The following is a 5510-nucleotide window of genomic DNA, read 5'->3' on the forward strand; positions in this document are numbered from 1 at the left end:
TGTCGAGTTCTCCAAAGACTAGAGTGTTAAGAAATATTGGTGATGTGGATGCTATTTCTCTTACAACAAATTACATAAGAGTTAAAATGTCGTTTTCGTTAAAAGTGAACAGTACCGGAAGTGTTTCATTAAAACTCCTTATCTTTTATAGGATGGAAATCATTCTTCGTCGATACTTGATTAGAACAAGATTTTATGTTGAGATGTGTAGGTTCACTGTCCTTAAGAGTAGATTTCACCCCTCCAAGATAATTTCTTGATGTAGCAAGTTATGACGTCCTACTCTACAAGATTCAACAACCTATAATCATTGCAAGCGTGTACTCGTAATACTTGGATCGAGTGAATAACTCGATTATTTCTTTTGGTATAGAAGTGAATAATGTAAAAGGACTCGGAAGAAGGACAAATCAAGGGAGGAGATAACTCATTGTAACCGTAGATAGGCACCAAATCATAGTAACCGTAGATAGGGCATAACTCACATTTAAGCAAGACAACAAAGAATTAATCAAGGCACTTACGTAAAATAGATATGACATGGTATAAGCCTTTCCATTGCCTTTAGTACTATTACAGATTCGTAGTAAATTACCCTCCTCAATAACACAAATGCTCTCCACAAAACGAAAGATTAGAACTAATTTAATAAAGGAAAAACTTAATAAGTAACATAATTTGTGGCGCTTAACTAAAAAGCTTCATATATAATTTACCCAACGCCTATTCCAATCTTTTATTAAATATTCTATGGATAAGTGCAAATTCAAGAAATACCAAAATGTACCAATAATTCCAACATTTAAAGGAAAGATCTCACCGATAATCTTACGCATAGAACGGGGAACAAAATGGACCCAATCACCCTACTGCGATACATGTCTACGTAGTTCTGCGTTTCAATCAATCTTATATTGCCCTGACCTGAAAATTAAAATGCCTAACCAAATCACCATCAATCTCTTGTGCTGTGCATCCATGAGCCCACCATCGACATAGGTGGTAGTTTGTGCGCAGACCAAACGATGTAGAAGTATCATCCAAATCAACTCTTAAGATTGTTGGAATATTGGGGTTAAATGCTATTTTCTCTACATCAAATCACATAAGATAAATATTAATACATAGTAATTTACGGTGCCACAATTAATTAGATAAAATAAAATACTTATCTTTTATAGTAATTTACGGTGCCACAATTAATTAGAAGTCCGCAGAATTCAGTAGGATAGTATCACCTTCAATATTTTACAATAAACTCATTTCTTGTCCAAAAAAGGTGAAAAAATACCAGTGTATACAATCCATAAAATTTGGAGTTATGAAAGTCTATAAAAAAAAAAAAAGGATCTGTATCAGGCTCAAATTATTGACATGAATGGTTTCTTATCAAAATTACATCAGTTACATGTAACACTTAAGTAGTAATTATTATTTTCCATGTCATAATGAAAAACGAACTATGGATTTCAAAAGGATTTTACAACATAGGTTTAGAAAGAAAACCAAGAACCAATGATTTGTTTCTTATAATCCATTGCACAAAATTACGAAGAGGATTCGAATAAACGAAATTAAATACCACTTGGGTAAAACCCCAAAGAACCCCATTATAGAATTACCTTAAACTAATGATATAAACACATCAATTCAAATCAAAGTATAAAAGGAATTTATTCAATCACAATACAAACCCTACAAACTCTTAACGAAAATTCCATATTAATCCGTAGAAGGATTTGTATTTGAAAGTTCGAAAACAATCTAAATTATGCAATTTATACAAAAACATTATTCAAATTAAATATCACCCAAGTTACCTCATGACGGCTAGTGATTCACCGGAATACTCATAAAACAGCCAATGTCCAGTCGGAAATGCATCGAAGTCTCAAAGCTTTGATTACCCTATTATTTTGTCCATGAAGGATAGACCAAGATAGCAAGTATCTATATAATAGAAAGCCAGCGCCCCAACCGACAAAAATTTGGGGTCGCGCTATTCGACAAAAATATTAGGACAAAATTGCCCCTTAACCAAAAAAATCCAAAAGCAGCCCAATATAATATATCAAATAATGCAGGGGTAATTTGGTAATTTGATCATCATAAAATACAATATAAATATAAGGAGGAAGAGAGAAAAGAATAAAAAAAGTTTTTCGCATGTGGATAACAATGTGATTAAATAAGTTGTCAAATGATTGTTTTTTTTTTTTTTTTAACAAACAATATTATCTACACTAAGGAAGAGATGGTGAGCTTAGCCTCACAATGGGCTAGTAATAATGTAATTCAATCAGTTAATTATTTATTAAATATTATTTTCTCTATTTTTAAACACATTCAAAACATCTTAAGAGGCGTGTAATGCCGGTTATAAAATAGATCTTTCGCACATGGATAATAATGTGATTAAATTAATTGTCAAATTATTATTATATTTTTTTAAATAAACAATGTTATCTACATTAAGGAGGAAGGATGTGGGCTTAGTCTCACAATAGGCCAGCAATAATATGATTCAATCAATTGTTTATTAAATATTACTTTCTTTATTCTTAATATAAATTCTATAGATATTGATTTTATTATGTGAATTCAACTACTTTAATTGGTTTATGAGGGATTTCTTTTAGCATGATCTAAAATTATTCATTTAATTCAAATATTTGACTTTCCTTTTTTCAATTTACGCATATAAATACATTTAAAATATGTAAACAAAAAGATTTGGACAAAAAATGCCCATAAGACAAAAAACTTCAAAGGCATCCTAAAATAATGCATCAAATAAGGTTAGGGCATTTTCATCAGTTTAACAGTATTTTTTTAATAATTAATTTATTTGTGGTTTTTTTTTTAATTAGTACCTCACAATAGGCTAGCAATAATATGATTCAATTTCTCTATTTTTAAACACGCTCAAAACATCTTAAGAGGTGTATAATGCCGATTATCAAAAAGTTCATTCGCACGCGGATAATAATGTGATTAAATTAGTTGTCAAATTATTGTTTTTTTTAAAAAAAAAACGATATTATCTACACTAAGGAGAAGATGGTGGGCTTAGCCTCACAATAGGCTAACAATAATATGATTCAATCAATTGTTTACTAAATATTATTTTCTCTATTTTTAAATATGTTCAAAACATCTTCAGAGGCGTGTAATGCTGGTTATGAAAAATGTCTTTTGCACGCGGATAATAATGTCATTAAATTAGTGGTCAAATTATTGTTCTTTTAACAAACAATATTATCTACACTAAGGGGAGGGGTGAGCTTAGTCTCACAATGGGCTAGCAATAATATGATTCAATCAATTGTTTATTAAATATCATTTTCTCTATTCTTAATGTAAATTCTATAGAGACGGATTTTATTATGTGAATTCAGCTGCTTTAATTGGTTTAGGAGAGTTTTCTTCTAGCATATCTAAGATTATTCATTTACTTCAAATATTTGACTTTTCTTTTGTCAATTTACGCATATAAATACATTTAAAACGTGTAAGTTGTGTGTAGCACGCCGTGATTCAAAAACTGTTTTCTGCACGAGTGTGAGCGCATGCATGAAGGCTAGTAGGAAAGAAAACATGAGGGAAAAAAACCCCTTTTGTCCTTCACTCCTATCATCTAATTTCCTCCCTTATTCATTTATTAGTTCATAATTATCAAATAGGAGTCCAATTTTGTGATAAACTGATAATATTTATCAAAACCAAATCGATAATTAGACAAATTATTTTGAAATAAACTAAATGGGATGTAGTCAATTTGGATTTCAGATGATTTTTTTTAAGTGACAAATTTCAAAGGATTTTAATAGATTCTACAATTCCATATGGATTTTGACAGATTATTATGGATTTCAATTATAAATTTCTATGGATTTGTAAGGATTTCTTTTGTGGATTTCTTAAGATTTCTTTTTTTGACTCCTACAACATAAATTATTTTCTCATTACACAATCTAAAAAGGACATAAACATATATATATATATATATATATATATATATGTCACATCCCGGCCCGGGGCGGATCACTTCCCTGGCCTGCTCCACCACCGTAGCACGATATTGTCCGCTTTGGGCTTACCATTCTCTCACGGTTTTGTTTTTGGGAACTCACGAGCAACTTCCCAGTGGGTCACCCATCATGGGATTGCTCTAGCCCCCTTCTCGCTTAACTTCGGAGTTCCTACGGAACCCGAAGCCAGTGAGCTCCCAAAAGGCCTCGTGCTAGGTAGGGATGAGAATATACATATAAGGATCACTCCCCTGGGCGATGTGGGATGTCACAATCCACCCCACTTAGGGGCCCGACGTCCTCGTCGGCACACACGCGACCAGGGTTAGGCTCTAATACCAAACTGTCACATCCCGGCCCGGGGCGGATCACTTCCCGAGTCCGCTCCACCACCGTAGCACGATATTGTCCGCTTTGGGCTTACCATTCCCTCACGGTTTTGTTTTTGGGAACTCACGAGCAACTTCCCAGTAAGTCACCCATCATGGGATTGCTCTAGCCCCATTCTCGCTTAACTTCGGAGTTCCTACGGAACCCGAAGCCAGTGAGCTCCCAAAAGGCCTCGTGCTAAGTAGGGATGAGAATATACATATAAGGATCACTCCGCTGGACGATGTGGGATGTCACAATATATATATATATATATATATATATTGATATGAAAATATAAACCAATCAAATATGTCTTTTCTTTCCCTTTCACATTTGAATTGTGATTTCTTTACGAAAATAAAATTTTAACTAACCAAAATAAGTAGTGCTTCTTAAATCAAATGTCTCAAAATTAACCCTTTTTTCTCAACAATTGATTAGTTCATAATGTGTTGTTCAGTCGAGATTACGTTTCTACAATACTGACAGCCATCAAAATTCCTGCAAAAATTAGTCTACACAATACCCATAAAATAAGAACAAAATAAACTTAATTATTATGTAAATTTAATCGATACAGAATTGCTTTTATCATGTTAGCTAATTCTAATTGAATAGTATAAATAGTCAACCAAACAATATACACAAATTATACTTTAGTTCTGTCGATCATTTACAAATTTTCAATTAAACAAATTACCTATTAATTGGACCCTAAGTTTGTTGCGTGGCTCTGATACCACATGTAAGACATACTATGAAATCACAAAAACAAGACATTAGGATCACAAATATAATGAATTAAATCAATATAAAATGGAGATGAACTAATTATATTGAACTTATCTGTAGAATACGGAAGGCATGGTTCTTTCGGATGACAAAGGAATCGGCATATGCATAAGAATGTCTTCTACTCTCTCCAAACTATATGTTCTTGCTATGAATAGGGTTTAGCACATAATAGAATGATTATTGTGAGAGCAGGGACAATCCTTATATAGTTGCTAGGATATATCTCAATTAAACCTATTATTAAATACTCATACTCATAATTATATATTTTATATCCCACCATAGTATGTTTTTACTAAATAAGATCATGTA

General features: G+C 32.3%; 1 long non-coding RNA gene across 1 annotated transcript; it reads right to left on the reverse strand.

The window, feature by feature from the left end:
• Positions 1-507: 507 nt before the first annotated feature.
• LOC148689177 (uncharacterized) lies at positions 508-1939 on the reverse strand. The gene is made up of 2 exons (XR_015958118.1): positions 1821-1939; positions 508-1091 (listed from the first exon to the last, which is right to left on the reverse strand). It is a non-coding gene; the product is annotated as an uncharacterized LOC148689177 (long non-coding RNA).
• Positions 1940-5510: the final 3571 nt, after the last annotated feature.

This window comes from Pyrus communis, chromosome 17 (genome assembly GCF_041283825.1).
Source record: "Pyrus communis isolate YQ-2024b chromosome 17, ASM4128382v1, whole genome shotgun sequence".
Classification (NCBI taxonomy): Eukaryota; Viridiplantae; Streptophyta; class Magnoliopsida; order Rosales; family Rosaceae; genus Pyrus; species Pyrus communis.